General features: G+C 44.4%; 1 protein-coding gene and 1 pseudogene across 3 annotated transcripts in view; one reads left to right on the top strand and one right to left on the bottom strand.

Annotated features, from left to right (window-relative positions):
• TEC (tec protein tyrosine kinase) overlaps positions 1–11,888 on the bottom strand; it is a 118,459-nt gene extending 106,571 nt beyond the window's left edge. For 2 of the 3 annotated variants that reach the window (XM_059671751.1, XM_059671753.1), the window contains exon 1: positions 11,785–11,888. The gene's annotated coding sequence lies outside the window, so the exon portion shown is untranslated. The remainder of the gene's footprint in view (positions 1–11,784) is intronic. The other variant, XM_059671752.1, reaches the window with a different exon arrangement.
• A 3,127-nt stretch (positions 11,889–15,015) lies between these two features.
• LOC132227467 (large ribosomal subunit protein uL6-like) lies at positions 15,016–15,604 on the top strand (annotated as a pseudogene).
• Positions 15,605–18,358: the final 2,754 nt, after the last annotated feature.

Raw genomic sequence — 18,358 nt, 5'->3', positions numbered from 1 at the left:
TTGGGAGAGATGACCAGGAACCAGGTGAGTCTGTCAGGGACCATGTCCAAGAGGTTGGTGGCAAAAGGAGAGACCAGCAGGTTATTTGCATGAATCGCTTGACCTCTAAAGGAAAAAGGGCTTTGCATGACCTGCAGGCAGCACAAGGAAGCCAGAGGAAGGCCACAGCAGAGAGAGAGCTGCAGAGAAAGAGTGTTCTCCTCTTGAGGAGGCTGCGGGTGTGGGAGAGTTGATTCACAGTGGAACAATGCCCTCAGAGGGCCCCCGGAAAGATCTGGGAGGAGGCCAGCATAAGGATGGAAGTTCAGAATCACAGGGGAGTTGAGGGCACATAAGAAAACAGCTGATCAGAAAGGATGGGAGCCAAGGAAAAAAGGCAAAACCGTGGCCAATGCTGGCTGAGATCCCAGCGGGTGTCAGAGGCCAGATGAGTTAGGCGTTCAACAGTTTCTGATCAGCATTCAAAAGTAGGTTGATGAGTAATTCTTCCAATGTCTATGAAGAACAGATTTCTCTAACGCTCATGGCACAATTCTTAATCTTGTGTGGGGGCTGTGCCATGGTGGTAAGGGTGGAGGGAGTCGTGAGGAAGGGTTAGGTGTGGTATCTCCTTTCACTAGGGCAGAGTTCGCAGACCTAAAAGAGAGGAAGTGAGTCCAACAGAACAGTTCACAGGGATCCCAGGCTCCAGGCACACTGCAGGCAGCAGCAGCACCGAGGCCCAGGAAGTGGGCTCGCCCAAAAGTAGGTAGAGAATGGCAATGTGGAATCCGCAACAGAAAAAGTCATCTGAAAAATATGTGTATAAGGCAGGCTCTTTCAACTGCAAGTAACTAGGCTGAAGCAGACGAGAGGAAATTGCTGGCTCACATAACAGAGAAGTCCTGGAATGCTTCCGGCATCTGAATCCTGGGGCCCAGATGGTGCTGCCTGTGGCCCCACCACCACCCACTGCTGCTTCCCACTGCGGGCCGGCCTCAGTCATTCTCTCCTACTTCATACAGCTTCCTCTGTGTCGAAGGGAAAGATGGCCACCAGGAGTGCCCAGGGTCCCTCACTCTAGCAGCAAAAGAAATTCCCAGAGGAAAAGCCTGCCTCCTTTCCTAAACTGGAGCAGAAAAGGAGCCTGATGGAGTGCGCCTCTGTCCTGTGCTAACCTCAGAACCAATCACTCGGTCAGGTGGAAGCGCTTCTCAGATTGGCCAAGGCTGAGTTAAAGGACCGCGCCTGGGGTCAGAGTACACCCCACCCAAACCACGCGAACTGGGATGAAGACATTCCCCAAAGAAGGAGTCTGGGAAAATAGTAAGTCCTCTAGAGTGGTCACTTGTCAGTCAGGTTCCAGATACCAAAAGAGAAGCCTTGTCCTGCCAGTTAAAGAACAGAAGGGCTTTGAAGTCAGACAGAACTGGTTTTAAATTTTAGCTTTGACACTTAATAGCTGTGTGACCTCGGGTAAATGACTTAATTTCTCAGTGCCTCAGTTTCCTCTGTATAAAATGGGGATAACAGCATCTACCTCCTAGAGATGCCCGGAAAGATTAAATGAAATAATGTACACAGATTGCTAGGCGTAATGCTTGGCACAAAGTGATCAATAAACGGTAGTTACTGTTAGTAATAATAACAATAATGGCAATTATTTTTATTTAGAACACGGGCACCACACGAAGGGTGAGCTGTGGCTGGCTTCTGGATACATCAGCCCTGGGTCAAGTTTCACTAAGGGAAACTGAGGGCACAATACAAGGGCCTACGTGAACACTGAGATACAAATTCAAATCAGTAAATGTGTTAAGCACCTATTATGTGCCAGGAACTAGGGATACAATTATGAATCAGACATATGGCTCCATTTCTCTCTCGTCGATATTTCTCTCTCTGTCCCTCTCCCTTCCTCTCTCTTTAAAAATCAATAAAAACATATTTAAAATGTTTTTTAGCCGAACCGATTTGGCTCAGTGGATAGAGCGTCGGCCTGCGGACTCAAGGGTCCCGGGTTCGATTCCGGTCAAGGGCATGTACCCTGGCTGCAGGCACATCCCCAGTGGGGGGCGTGCAGGAGGCAGCTGATAGATCTCTCGCATCGATGTTTCTAACTCTCTATCCCTCTCCCTTCCTCTCTGTAAAAAATCAATAAAATATATTTTTTAAATGTTTTTTAAAAATAAAAAATAAATAAAAGCTTAAAAAAAAAAAAAAAGACATATGGCTCCAAGGTAAACTACCATGAAGAGTGACTATAGCTTTGTGACATTATTTGGCAGGGAGAGGAGAGGTTGACCAAAGCTGCTTCATTACTTTCAACCACAGGATACGGGCACTGGGACAGTGCTGAGTGTACACGAGAACAATGCCTGGGCCCAACTGTTGGAATGCTGGGAAGAAACAGAAGAGCTACAGTCACCCCACACCCTACTCCATCCCACCCCCAAAAAACCACCTGTGCATGAATTAGGAAAAAGTACCTCTTCCTTTAAAAACTTTACTTCCATCTTCCAAGAAACTGTCATAGTAAATAAACAAATCTACTATAATTCAGTGACGCGTGTCAGAGGTGACATGCGAACTCATTGTTTTGGTTGATTTTTCTTTGTTAAATGGCATTTAAATATATAAAATAAATATCAAAAATATAAGTCTTTGTTTTACTATGGTTGCAAATATCAAAAAATTTCTATATGTGACACGGCACCAGAGTTAAGTTAGGGTTTTTCAAAATGCTAACACGCCGAGCTCAAAAGGTTCGCCATCACTGTACTATATGGACCATGTGAATGACATTGCAGAGTTTTGCAGTGTATAACTAGCACAACTGTACATGGCAGCCCTGGGCATAGGCAGGGAAGATGATATGGGGGTTGAGAGAAGTTAGGAGTGGTGATGGAGTATCTGGGAGTGCCTGAACTTTTGGAAACAGAGAATAACTTTTTTTTTTTTTTCAAATTATAAGAGAAAGTTTATTTAGAAAGTCACAGAGGAAGGAAGATGTGAGCCAGCTGGGCTGCATAGGCTCAGGAAACAAGTTACAGAAGCAAAAGAAGGGCCCTGGGAAAGGAAGGGGTGGGGAAAAGCTCAGGTGTGCTCAAGAGAGGAGCATGTCAACAGAGAATAAAATAAGTTATGCTGTAGAGTTGCACTGTTCAATATGATAGCCACGCACCACAAATAGCTGGTGAGGATTTGAAATATGGCTAGCACAACCCAGGAACTAATTTATTTTATTTTAATTAATTTTAATTAAAAATGTAAAACTGAACTAGCATAAAATATTTTGCCATTAGCCACAAGTTTATATTGTGTGGTAGGACTACAAATGATATTGTATTGCACTGTATTGTACTGCTCATATCCTGAGTTGCTTCTGATATTTCATTAATTTTATATGATTATATAACATTATAGTATTTTTTATATATTGGGTTACACAAAACACATTATTAAAATTAATTTTGCCTATTGCATTTTGCCTTTTCCATATGGCTACTAGCAATTTTTAAATTATATTTCTGACTCAGAATATTTCTATTTGACAGTGCTGCTATGAAGACAGCTTAAATGAAGAGGGTTAAGGGTTTGGAATGATACCCAGGGGGAGAGGAGAGGAGCATAGCTCAGTGTGTCTAACTCAGGAGAGCTCTAAGGGTACCCTCTGGAGACCAATTGTGTTGACTCCAGCTCCACCGCTTAACCAAGTCTCCCTGCATCTCCTTGTGCTCAGGCTCTCGCACGCCTGGTGCATCTTCTGTGCTCCATACACATTAACTATTGAGGGGAGTGGGGCATTATTTGGGAATAAGGATGATGCAAATGAACAGTCTCCCTGGATCACTAGCCTGAAGAGTTACATGAGGGTTTTTATTCAATCTTGAATAAAAACATATTTGCTTTTCTCTAAGTTCATTATGTCTTTCAAGAACATTGATGAAACTATTTGAAATGCTGAAGCGTCATGAAAACAGGGTAACATGGCATTTCTGAATTATTCGTTGGCTTCTTTTGTTGTTGTTCCAAGTCATACACTTACTACATTTTCAGTTAAGAGTTTACAATGACATCTGGATCTCTTTCTTGAGAAAAAATTGGATGCTCATCTGCGTGAACAGATGGATTCTTTTTCCGTAAATGACTTCTTCACCACTTCCCTGCCACTTTGCATGGAACTGAGGCGAGCAGTTTGACTTTTTAGTGTCCCAACAGGTTCACGTTGACAGTAAACTTAGAGTTTACTCTATGTACTCCTTCTTTTACATTGTTTATTTTTTAAAAAATAAAAATAATAATAAGACTACTTTATTCACATTTATATCCTGAAAAATATCCATCCATACATATCTTTGTTCTGTCTTTGTCCCCGCCTGATTTGTAAAAGCATTTCTCCCAACCTTCCACTGACTCAATTTGTTTAACAGCCTTTGTGGAGAGTCTTTCCAAAATCACTTTGAAAATCAGTTTATCCCTAGCTTCTGTAATTACTTAATGCTCTTTAAAAATTCTAGTAAATTTGTCAAAGATGATCTCCCCCCCCTTTACAAAGAAGTAGCCTTCCCCCTAAAAGTTTATATTTGCTTAAAAACTGTTAAATTCATTTTTTTCTGACCAAGAGGTGCTCACGCAGAATTTATTTTTGATTCCACTTGTCCCACAAAATCCAGGAAAAATTCCATACTACCTTAAATGTACCCTGAGGTTCTCAGCAAGCCATTGTCCTCTCTGAGGCTCATTTTTCTCATCTATCTAATGGGCGTGATATAGATGCCCTTTGCCAAACAGAGCAAGCCATCTCATTATTCATGAATGTGTATAAAACACTCTGAGAAAAGCTCAAAGTCCTTTACAAGCATGAGGCCATGAATCTTTCTGAAGTGAACTGTTAATTATGTGTCATTATGCTTTGTTTGAGATTGAAAACCTGAGGCATGGGAACACAATACCAGTTAATAGTTGACTTAGAAACCTAGCCCAGTCTCCAAACATTAAACAGAAAGATGTCAGGGGGGAAATGTAATTAGGAATTCACTCTGCTCTAGTTCTTTATCAAGACTCGATATTAATGCAAAATTCCCTTACATTACTGATTGCCCTGCCCCTCCCATTTCCTCCTGAATGCCAGGAATGGGGAAATGGGTGGGAGTGTTGGAGTTCCCTATGAAACTATAATGCCCTCCCCAATGCTTACAGGAAAGTTCATGAACCCTAGACCAAGTGCTAAGGTCAAATATAACATAACAACAGATAATATAACAACCTCTCCACCTTTTGTTACTGATTCCTTGACACTTTTCCTGCCAAACATCCAACAAAATGAAATGAGGCTCTAGACCAGGGGTGGGCAACCTTTTTGTGAGTGCGTGCCAAAACCAGCAAAATCTGACTCAAAATTATTCTGAGTGCCAACCCTAATTTTTTGAGAACATGTTACGCATACTTGATATCCCTTAAGGTGTAGTATGTGAAGAACCTTGAAGAAATAATAAAATTCATTCGAGCGACAAAAGCAGAGTATATGATGATGAAAAATACATTTCTTTTTTAATGTATACGTGTACACTGACAGTCCGACAGAAAACTTTATGACTCCGTTTGATATTAATCAGTGGGACTTTTGCTGCTGCATCACTGATGACAGAGATTTTACATCAGGTTTATATTTCGTGACCTTCAGAGATATGCACGAGCTACTACTTTCATCCACCAGGCTACTCCTATTACGAGACTTAACAAAATTCATCACTGAGAACAAAGATTCACAAGCGTATGTGGATGAAAACAAAACACTGGTCGGATCTAGGAAGGCAGGGAGAGTTAACGCAGAGGCATAGAAATTGCTCTTCCCCTCTCGTCAATCCATGTCTATGGTCTTTAAGATAACTTGTTATGTAAAAGTATTTATCTAAGATGCACCTACACTGAATTTATCTGAAAAATAAAAAAGTCGATATTAAGAAAAAAATTGTAAATGGAAGATTATAAGAGAGGGTTTAGCATGCCAGCAAAAGTTACTGGCGTGACATGTTTGGCACGCGTGCCAGGGGTTGCCCACCCCTGCTCTAGACATAATCAACAGGAATGCAGCTGTGCCCTGGCTGGTGTAGCTCAGTGGAGAGAGCGTCAGCCCATGGACTAAAGGTTCCAGAGTTCAATTCCCATCAAGGGCACACACTTTGGGCTCTGGTTGGGGCACATGCAGAAGGCAGCCAATCTATGTGTTTCTCTCACATCAATATTTCTCTGTCTTTCCCTCTCTCTTCACTCTCTGAAAATGCCACTTTATATACCCAGTTGTAGGTCAGAGAATAAAGCCAGGGTTATGTGACAGGTCCATTTGCTGTGGCTGCATTCTTTTTTGTTAATCCTTACCCAAGGATATTTTTTCATTGATTTTTAGTTTATTATTTATTTATTTTAATCCTCACCTGAGGATATTTTTTATTTTTTGGCTTTGTGTGTATTTATTTATTTTAAAAATTTATTTATTTTTAATTTTTATTGATTAAGGTATTACAAATGTGTCTTTATCCCCCCATTGTCTCCTCATCCCCCCCAGTCGCCTCCATAGCTCCAGCTAAACCTTGTGTCTCCACATAAAATACTACTGACCTTGCCCTAACCAGTTTGGCTCAGTGGATAGAGCGTCGGCCTGCGGACTCAAGGATCCCAGGTTCGATTCAGGTCGGGGGCATGTACCTTGGTTGCGGGCACATCCCCAATAGGGAGTGTGCAGGAGGCAGCTGATCAAAGTTTCTCTCTCATTGATGTTGATGTTTCTAACTCTCTATCCCTCTCCCTTCTTCTCTGTAAAAAATAAATAAAATATATTAAAAAAAAAAATACTATTGACCTAAAAGGTCAAAAAAGAGAATAATAAAAACTTCACACCCTGGCCAGTGCTGCTCACTGGTTACTGTCAGCCCATGTACTGAAGGGTATTGGGTTCGATCCTCCACCTCAATTGGGGCATGTGCAGGAGGCAACCAATCAATGTAAGACATCAATGTTTCTGACTCTCTCTCTCTCTTCCCCCGCCCCCTCACTCCCTCCCATGCTCTCTAAAAAGTTAATGGAAAAAATATCCTCAGATGAGGATTAACAAAAAACAAAAACAGCCCAACTGGTGTGGCTCCGTGGTTGAGCATCGGCCTATGAACAAGGAGGTCACCATTTGATTTCCAGTCAGGGTTGTGAGCTCAATCCACTGTGTGGAGCATGCGGGAGGCAACCAATCAATGATTCCCTCTCACCATTGATATTTCTCTCTCTCTCTCCCTTCCTCTCTGAAATCAATAAAAATATATTTTTTAAAATTTTTAACTCACTAGACTAGATAACTTAATCAGCACAAACTTCCCTCCATACTTCAAAAGCTACTCTTCTTAGCCATAAAAAAACAAAACAATTACAATACTATGTTAAGAAAAAATATATGGATGGAAAAATAAAATAGTAGCAGTATATGTTGTCCTTTCTAGAATGTGTTTAATGAAGAATATTTCTAAACTAGAGGCCTGGTGCAAGAAATTATGCATGGGCGGGGTCCCTCAGCCTGGCTGGTGATTGGGGCCGTCTTGCCTAGTCTGGGGGAAGGGACCATGGGAGGTTGGCTGTTGGAGCGCACTGACCACCCAACCGCGGCAGATTGGCCGGCCTTGCAAAGTTGGCTGTGGGAGCGCACTGACCACCAGGGGGGAGTTCCTGCATTAAGTGTCTGTCCCCTTGTGGTCAGTGCACATTATAGCAACTGGTCGACCGGCTGTTCAGTCAACCGGTCGTAATGGTCGCTTAGGCTTTTATATATATAGATGAGAAGCAATATATTGGGGAAATTTAAAATTGAATGCTCTATGCTTCAATCTACACAGCCAAAGTGAAGTGAAAGTCTAATCAACAAATCAACTAAATCTAATCGAATTTAGTCGATTGGATACAACTTGAATAATTATGACCAAATATCTATTTTTTTTTTATTTCAAAGAGGAAGGAAGAGGGAGAAAGAGATAGAAACATCAACGATTAGAATCATTGATCGGCTGCCTCCTGCACACCCCCTACTGGGGATCGAGCCGACAACCCTGGCATGTGCCCTTGACCGGAATTAAGACCAGAATGGAGACCAGAATCAAACCCAGAACCCTCAGACCACAGGCTGACGATCTATCCACTGAGCCAAACCAGCCAGGGCCAAATATCTTTTTTTTAATTAATGCCAAGTGACCACAATTATCTGAATTATCTAGAAGATTCATTCAGTGCATTAAGTATGATCAAGCACTGTGCTCTTCCCTAGGAGAGTTTACAGAAGACAAAAAGAAGCTAAAGAAGACAAAAAGGATTGATGTGGAGCACTTAGCACATTAGAGCAAAACTATACTGCCTGGAAAGAGAGGTTGCAATGGCTTCTAATGTTTGATTTAGTAAAGGAAGAATACCGGTGGAAGCACAGAAGAAGGAAGGCACACTGCAGGTAATCCGGCTGGCCAAGCTTTCATTCCTAATGGTATCTAGTGGGTTCTAGCGAAGCACATGTTTTCTAACCATCTCGCCCTTCACTGTCATCCTCCAGAGAGCAAGTCACTCCTGCACCTCCTGCACTGTAACAATTGCCAGCACTGGTGTTTCCTGTATTCCCAATGCATAGCCACCATCATTGGAGTAGAGCTTGGCTTTTTCTTTACAGATAAGGAGGTTGGGGAACAATGCTCTTCCTATTTCAGTGGAAGTTGACTTGTCATCATTCCTCTGTGTGCAGCCATAAAGTCATGTTGATATTATCAAGCTACGGTATAGAATGCCTTTAGAAGGTCGCTGTGCCCTAAGGAAGCCTGAGGAATGAATGACTCAACTGGTAAAACAGGGTTGGGAAATTTGGGATGGTCCACGAGGGGCAGTCATCGCTGCTCAGCCCAGCCAGAAACAGGAACTTGGTGCACATTCCAAGAAGGGCATGAGATTTGAAACAGGAAGAGAGGATGCTGCTGCTTGTAAGGCAATTGTGTGATAAACTGGCCTCCAGAAGGAAGCAATGATAACTTCCATCAGGCCACATGGCCACCAAGGACACCAGGCTCGCCTTTATGATTGAAATATTAGAGTGACAGAAGCTGAGCTTCATTGAGAGGCAACAGAGTCAGACGCCACGGTGACAGAATGAGTCCTCATAGACAACGTAAATTTGAGAAATAGGAACAAGGGCTCTATGACCAGTAACTATATACCTACTATCTAAGCTAGGGCTAGAGCGCTTTCCCATGGTAACTATGATCAATTGGTAGTGGATGCTTAGAATGGTAAAAGAAGGAAGCTAAGGTCCCAACTGCACTCGGAGAGAGAATATGTCCAGACTAGTGTTTATTACTGGTAAAGGCAGGGAAAAGGGCAGTACAGTGCCATGACTGAACCATGCTACTCTCTCAGAAGAGATTAGTTGAGAAATCTATATTCCCCTAAGCAAAAGAAAATGTAATTTTCTAGACCACAGTAGCTGTGGTCATCTGAGCTCTGAGTTGAGTAGTCAAAGGTGGTGGGAAAGCTAATAGTTATAATTCTGTCCAAGGAAGGACTGGTTGAGCTAGGGTAGAGACAATAAGTCGAGGCCAGGAGGACTCAAGTTTGGAGATGGAGGCGAGGACTAAGCCCTTCTCCTCTGGGTTCTTTTCAACAAAGCTATTCTCGTGGCACAATCACGTGGCACAGAGTAATTTTACAATTGCCAGTGACCATGGGCCAATTTCACTTCTTTCTAACACACTTTATGACCCTAATCTAACCAAGGCAGGTAGCCCCCAAAGCAGCTGATCTGGGTTCGACTCCAGTTGCTCCACTTGGCTTGTGTAGCCTGGATAAGAGGAGAGCATTAGTAAGAGCTCTGAAACAAGTGACACTGTTGTCAGCAGAGAGTTACTGAGCATCCATGGGGAACCCAGCACAAAGCCTGAGGATCAACACTCCTGTCAACCATGTGGACCAAGTCTCCCTGCCCTGTCCAATAAGGTGATTCTCCCTAAGGATGGCAACTGGGGGGAGGGGAGGGAGCAAAGAGCTAGAATAGGAACCTCTACCTACTGGTTCCTCCAGGTACCAACCCCGTATACCTGGAGGAACCAGTGCAGAGGTGTGCTTGGAGATCCACGGCCCAAGCTCCCAGCACTCTAGATGCCCAGAGGAAGACTGGGAGACCAGCAAATTCTTTCCCAAGCATAAAGGTGGCCAGACACTGCCCACAATCCCTTCAACCACCACCTCGTCAAGGGCCAGCTACAGGGAGAGTTAAGCCACCATTCGCTGAGCTTTACTATGATTTGATAAAACATGGCCCCTGCCTGAGAGTAACTCCTAGCTGAGAAAACATGACTGTCTTGGTCTTGATACAGAATAAACAGGTAGAAGGCGTTGGTGGTATAGTGGTGAGCATAGCTGCCTTCCAGAATAAACAGGTACACTTCAGGTTGAAAGTACAGAGCATACATCAATATTCTATATTCTAATCGGGAAGATATGGAAAGTAGCGTTTAAGGACCTATGTGGGGCAAAGGTATTGCCAACCAGAGCATAGCACTGATTTGCATGTGTTTACTATACAGTCCCACAATCCATCCTTGTGAGAAGAATCAAGTTCATGAACAGAAACACACTGCAGTAAGCAGGAGTTGGCAAGAGGAGTAATAGATTGAGCAGATTAACTGGAGTATGGGGAAAGTATAGGTCTTCCCTAGACACTGAAAAAGTAACTAAATTAAAAAGTACTTTCAAGTACATGAGATTACACACACTTTTCTTTTTTCTCCATATAAATCATAACATTCCATACTACTTGTGATTCTTGCCGACTAAGGAGCTACCAGTGTCACAAATTAACCTGTTAATCCTAAACTTATTTAGGAAACTCATTGGTTTGTCAGGGTTGTTTTTCCCTCCCCAGCTCTTTCGGGGAGAATCATCTGAAAGAGAATTAATTCTCAGAATTTCCTAAGAGGAAAAATGGGCACTCACTGGAAAAATACAGGCTCTATGCCCAAAACGCTTAACTATCTTGGATAACCTTCAAACCCACTTAGCCACCAACCATCCTGTTGTTACAAGTTCCCATTGAGATCAAGCCTTCTCATCAAATATGCCTGTTTCCAACGAATGACCATAGATGAGACGGTTTCCAAACCCTGAATTTAGGATTCGAGGGAAAGGGCACAGCCCTGGGTCACGGCCCCAGTTTTTCCAATAACTGCATCCACCGAACCCCGTTCTTAAGATTCAAAAACAATTTCCCAGATTTTAAAAAAGAGAGGGAGAGAAAGAGAACTTGGTGGGGTGAGGCACTCGGACGCATGCAGCTGTGGAATGTCTCCGTGGATGCTGCCAACTTTCAATCCAGCCTGCGCTGCCGCCCAAGCAGAAAGGAGGAATCTGCCCAGCGCGCAGCTGGGAAGTGAACCCAAAGCCGAACTTGCCCCGGAGAGCGGCCTCGGCCCGGGGAAAGGGGCGGGTGCTCCTCGGAGAGGCCAGCACCGGGGACAGGAGGTGCGGAGGCGGCGGCCGCCAGGGCCGCGCACCTGTCCCTTCTCCGGACCGACGGGGACGGGGTCCCTCGCCGGGGTGACGCGCCCACGCTCACCGCGGGGCGGAAGAGAGAACAATGCTTCCTCGTTCCACGAGGGCTGGTCCCAGGTCAGTGTCTGAGCATGAGAAAGCCATCTCCCTCCGCGCCCATCCCCGGTCCGCGTCGCGTCCCGACCCGTGCCCGTCCTATGCGCCGCAGCCCCCCGGGCGCCCTGCGGGCCACGGCGGCCTTACCTGGCTGGAGCGCGCCGGCTGCGCGGAGACCGGGAGAGTGTGAAGTCCGGCCGGCGCCACCGCGTCCTGAGCTCAGCGCTCGCCAGCCCCGCCCCCGGCCGCCCCGCCCCGCCCCGGCCTCCGATCGCCCCGCCCCCGGACACCCCGCCCCGCCCCGCCCCGGCCTCCGATCGCCCCGCCCCCCTTTTACTACTGCAGGGGTTCTCCGCCCTGTTGAGACCCTGAGTGGGTCCGAGCAGCGTCACGGGTCCCGCAGGTCTGCCTAAGTTTTGGGGAAGTCCCAGGAGCGTCCCTGGTGTTCCGGGCGCGACGCTGGGCCTCCCTAGCCCGGCCTTCCTACCCCAGGGGAACCTCCCCGCGAGGGCTCGGACATCCCCGGCCTGAAAGAACCCCGAGCAGTGCCACCTGTGGGTGACGGGGGACTTCTCTCGGAATGAGGGGCCGCACCTCCTCTTCGGCTAAGCAGCGAGGATGACACAGTACAGCGGGACGCTGCAACCAGTTTTACCCCAAAGAGAAAAAGTCTTTTCACTGCCGAAACTGAGCATATCTGAAACAAAACATCAAGTGTACTCATAATAAAGTCTTAACACTCCATTCACTCATTGAAGAGTAAAAAACAGTGTAAGACTCACAATGTGCCAAGCACTGTTCTGGGTACTTAACAAGTCTATGAAATATACGTTATCAGAGTCCCTCATTTTCACTGAGAAGCTAACTTACCTAATGTCAACCAACTAGTAAATTTAAAATCTGGTTTTCAAATCCACGTAGACTTCAACCACTGCTATCCTGATTCTCCAAATTTTGAGTGTCCACCATGTCCCAAGAACTGTAACCATGTTACAAGTTTGGGGAATACAAGACAGGGCTCTGCCCTCAAGGAGCTTTATTTTAGTGTGTGAAGATATTCAATCGGTAACCAATAAGCCAGTAAAAATGAAACCGTCGCATATGTGAAAAGTGCCTTGACTAGAGAATAAAGCAGGGTGGTGGAATTGAGAGTGATGGGGAGGGGGCTCTGCTGGGGTCCAACCCCAGCGCGTCCAGCGGTCCCCAAACGTGTGGACGGAGTCGGCGAAGAAGGAATGACACGGAGACAGCGTTCAGTTGATCAGCAACCTAGCCAGGATCTCCAGCCAAGTTCTGGTCTCGATCTCCAGAGAGGTTCTGCTTAGGATCTCCAGCCAGGTTCTGTAGCCATGTTCCCTCGCTAGGTTCTCTAGCCAGGTTCTGTCTGAGATCTCCAGCCAGGTTCGGCAGGTTCTCCAGCCAATTTCTATAGTCAGGTTCAGTCCAGGATCTTTTGCCATGTTCTCTCCAGTGAAGTTCTTCTGTCTCTAGAGAACGTTCTGTGTAGGTTCTGTGTTCTGAATTCTGTGTTCTAAGTTCTGAGTGTTTCTGTCTTGTTACAACTGTATTTATACCAGTTGATTCAATCCTATCAATCTCTATTACAAAGGTTAGGGCGTTTCTTATCTCCATTCCAGGGAGAAAAGATTATGTAGTTTAAGCATGATTGTTCATAGTTAAAGTGATTAATTACCTGCCTGGCACTTAGTTGAGGGGTTTTATTCCCTCCCTAACTTCAGGGGAAAATCCCTACCTGGGGATTCAACCTTTCTCAGAGAGGTGACCTTGACGCAGCGCCAAGAAGGTGAGCAAACATATTAAGAACCGTATGCCATATATGCCAGGTCCCTTGAAACAGCAAGGATGGACCGGCTCCCGGCAGGGCTCCTTTAGATCTGGTGGTCCTGCAGGCTTCTCTGGGGAGGTGACAGTGGAGCTGAGAGCTGAATGATGGAACTGGCAGTCAGCATGAAGATGAAGAAGGAACTGGCGAGTGCACTGAAAATGATCACACCTCATGCTTGTTTGGGACTTAAAAATATGTCTTCCTATACTATCTCTCCTTTAATCATATAATAACCCTGAGAGGAAATCTAACAAGATTCCATTTTACACATGTTGACTGGTTGACATAATTTCCCCCAGGGCATGTGTTCTTTGAGCATAGGTCAAGAACCTTCTGAAATAGTATGTAAAAAAAAAAAAAATGTGTGTATGTGCTTGAACAGAGACAGAGATAGAGATTGAGATCAAGATAGAGAGAGAGAAAAATACAATTATGTAATTATGGTAATAACGTTAGTTTTCTCCCCCCCCCAAAAAAAATGCTCATATACATATAAGCATAAGTGAGGACTTAGAACTTTCATCACATTGATCACAAAAACAACTGTCTTAAGGGAGTTAATCGATATTGTAATGACTAGAAAAACTGATTTCTAATTCACTTTGCCTATGCTAGTTAGGTGCTTCTGGTGGCTCATATTTCTGACTTAATGGAAATGAGGCTCTTAAAGTTTATGAAGTTTGATCGAAAGGGAAGCAAATCCATAAAGTTTAAAACTGAAAGAGAGGAGAATGTCGATATTGTCTCTTTTAATTCTCAAGAAAACCAGAGAGGACTGATCCTCAAACAAAACATCTAGATCAACATAATTATTTAGCAGGGATAATTGGGGTAGTTTCCATAACCTTATACTGTCTCCTGAAGAAAGCATTCATTACATTATTAATCAAACAGTTTAAGTAGGTAGTTGCCACAGCTGTGTCATCCCCAGGGCATGTAGTGAAGAGTACTGGCAATTGTTCTCAGCGGGGTGTTGTTGAAAAGAGAGACAGAGAGAGAGAGAGAGAGAGAGAGAGAGAGAGAGAGAGAGAGAGAGAGAGACTATTAGCGAATTTCAATGACATCAGTGAAAAGGTGTAAAACTGAACTCAGGATGTGGTAGACTAAAAAAAGGCTCAATCTTTATTATTTCTTATGTGAAAAAGTTCAGTACTTCAATAGAAAACAGAGTACAAAGTTTGGGCCTATATAACTCAAACTTTTATGTTGAGCACCTGTCAAAAGAAGAAATTTGGTGGTGGAATTAAAAAGATTTCTCCCTCTTCCTCCAAGGAGGAGATTCAAACAATGTTATTACTGCCTTCTTTATTTGAATAAAATTGAGATACAGGGGGGAAATGGGACATTTGTGACCTCTTAGAGACAGGGACTTCCTTCTTACATGATATCCCCATGGCTTCTATAAAATTTGTATGTTTAGATGAGCAATAGCAGATTGACCATCACTGCATTAGCAGGAAGCTGAGAAAACATTGGCGAACAATTGCAACAAAATTCCCTGTCATAGTGGAACAAACCTCTGGTGGAAAGGACAGTCATTTAAAACACGATTTATCACTCTTTGCTGCATCTACTGTGAGGATGAAGACCATTCTCAACAGACAATCCAACATCCCAGAAAATGAGGACATCACTCTGAAGGGACGCACAGTTATTGTGAAGGGCCCCAGAGGCACCCTGCGGAGGGACTTCAACCACATCCGTGGAGAAGTCAGTCTCCTTGGAAGTAAAAAGAAGAGGCTCCGGGCTGACAAATGGTGGGGAAATAGAAAGGAACTGGCCACGGTTCACACTATCTGCAGTCATGCACAGAACATGATCAAGGGTGTTACACTGGGCTTCCCTTACAAGATGAGACCTGTGTACGCTCACTTCCCCATCAACATCGATATTCAGGAGAATGGTTTCCTTGTTGAAATTAGAAATTTCTTGGGCGAAAAACACATCCGTAGAGTTGAGATGAGGTCAGACATTGCTTGTTCAGTATCTCCAGAAAGATGAGCTGATTCTTGAAGGAAACGACATTGAACTTGTATCAAATTCAGCTGCTTTTATTCAGCAAACCACAACAGTTGAAAACAAGGATATCAGAAAATTTTGGAGTGGTATCTATGTTTCTGAAAAAGGAACAGTTCAACAACCTGACTATGTTATAGAAACACCAAGGTGCCAAATGATTTGTCACACTTTGCAATCTTTTTTAAAAAATATATTTTATTGATTTTTTACACAGAGGAAGGGAGAGGAATAGAGAGTTAGAAACATCAGTGAGAGAGAAACATCGATCAGCCGCCTCCTGCACATTCCCCACTGGGGATGTGCCCACAACCAAGGTACATGCCCTTGACTGGAATCGAACCTGGGACCCTTGAGTCCGCAGGCCAACGCTCTATCCACTGAGCCAAACGGGTTAGGGCACTTTGCAATCTTTTAAAGATGCAATAAAAGCCTCATATTGATTGGGGGAGGGAATAAAATAAAATATGATTTATCTGCATCCTCTTGTGGTAGGCTGACTAAAGGCCCCTCAAAGATGCCTTTAAATCCCTGGAGCTCATGAATATGTTAACTTACTTGGCAAAAGTATGTGATTAAAGGAAGGATCTTGAGATAGGGAGAGTATCCTGGGCTATCCAGGTGAGCCCAATGTAATCATACGGGTCTTGTAAGGCAGGCGGGAGGGTCAGAGTCAGAAAAGGAGACATATGATAGAAGCAGAGGACATGCGGAGGGCAAGATTTGAAGAGATGCTAAGTGCTAGCTTTGAAGATGAAGAAAGAGACCACACATCAAGGTGTCCAGGCAGGAGGTTGGCAAAGGTAAGGAAACAGATTCTCCCCTAGAGTCTCCAGAAGGAACCAGCCTGCTGACAGCTGGACTTCAGCTCAGTGAAACTGATTTTGGATTCCTGACTCCAGAATTGTAAGAAGACATTTGTATTTTAGTCCAATAAGTTTGTGGCCATGTGTTACAACTGCAATAGGCAATAAATAGAGTCCTTACTAATAGTTTATTGTTGTCTGTGTGTAAGAAGTCAGTGTCAGCCCTGACCAGTTTGGCTCAGTGGATAGCGCATCGGCCTGCAGACTGAAGGGCCCTGGGTTCGATTCCAGTCAAGGGCATGTACCTTGGTTGTGGGCACATCCCCAGTAGGGACTGTGCAGGAGGCAGCTGATCAATGTTTCTCTCTCATCAATGTTTCTAACTCCCTATCCTTCTCCTTTCTCTCTGTAAAAAAATCAATAAAATATATATTTTTTTAAAAAATTAAAATTAAAAAAAGAAGTCAGTGTCAGACTGGCATGATGTTCTATAGTGTCAAGGCCCCAGGTCCTTCTATCTTTTCACCTAGGTGAAAGAACCTAGAAGGAAATATAAATATCTCCAGGACTCCTGATTTGGGTATCAGGTCATATAGTCACCCATGTCAGTGTTTCTTAAACTTGAATAAAGTATGAAGCCCTTTGAAACAAGACATCACCATAATTCATGCATAATTAGAGGATGATGCATGAAATTCGTGCAAGAGTAGGCCTTTGCAGCTGGGGCGGCTGCCTCAATCCTGCAGCTGCAGCCCCAGCTTCGTCCAGAAGGTCGTCAGGAAGGACGTCCAGACAGCCGTTTGGTTGATTTGCATATTACATGCCGGGAGCCGGTCCATCCTTGCTGTTTCAAGGGACCTGGCATATATGGCATACAGTTCTTAATATGTTTGCTCACCTTCTTGGCGCTGTGTTTTAACCAAGGTCACCTCTCTGAGAAAGGTTGAATCCCCAAGTAGGGATTTTCCCCTGAAGTTAGGGAGGGAATAAAACCCCTCAACTAAGTGCCAGGCGGGTAATTAATCACTTTAACTACGAACAATCATGCTTAAGCTACATAATCTTTACTCCCTAGAATGGAGATAAGAAACGCCCTAACCTTTGTAATAGAGATTGATAGGATTGAATCAACTGGTATAAATACAGATGTAACTAGACAGCAAGAGACAGAACTCAGAACACAGAACTTAGGAGACAGGGCTTGGAAGACAGGACCAAGAGAGACAGAGCCTAGGCACAGAACCTACACAGAACGTTCTCTAGGGACAGAAGAACTTCGCTGGCGAGAGCATGCCGGAGGATCCTGGACAGGGACTGGCCTCGGAGCCTGGAGGCGGAGCCTGGCGAGAGAGCATGGCAGGGGATCCTGGACTGAACCTGACTGCGTAGATTGGCAGGAGAGCCTGACTAGAACCTGGTGACTGGACCTGCCTGGAGAACCTGGACAGAACCTGGCTGGAGATCCTAAGCAGAACCTCTCTGGAGATCGAGACCAGAACTTGGCTGGAGATCCTGGCTAGGCTGCTGATCAACTGAACGCTGTCTCCGTGTCATTCCTTCTTTGCCGACTCCGTCCACACCTTTGGGGACCCCTGGACCTGCTGGGGTTGGACCCCGGCAATTACACTTTTATTTTATTTATATATATGTAAAACTAGTTATGCATTGTTTATGTTTATAGAATTTTATATGTATTTAAAGGAAAAATAAATTTGCTAAATAGATTCAAACAAGACTACAAAACCAACGATTGAGACTACACACATCCCCACCCCATGGAGTCACTGGAGACCACATGGGAAGCAATACAAGACATTCCTATCCCTCCCAGCTGGGGAGATAGATATCCCTGGAGGCCTACTCAGGAGCCGGACTGGAACTCCCAAACCCACCCAGCAGTAATGCGGAGCACATCCCCCGGATTGTAAATGCAGGCAATGGAAAACCTGAATTTCTAACAGCTACTGGTAGTAAATGGTGAAGACAGTGCCCCCTTTTTCTGCCAAAGCAGTGCCAGAGAAGCCAGTTAAACAGAAGGCTAAAATAAAATCCA

This window comes from Myotis daubentonii, chromosome 1 (assembly GCF_963259705.1).
Source record: "Myotis daubentonii chromosome 1, mMyoDau2.1, whole genome shotgun sequence".
NCBI lineage: Eukaryota > Metazoa > Chordata > Mammalia > Chiroptera > Vespertilionidae > Myotis > Myotis daubentonii.
The sequence above is the reverse complement of the archived record's forward strand: the minus strand, read 5'-3'. Positions and strand labels throughout refer to the sequence as shown.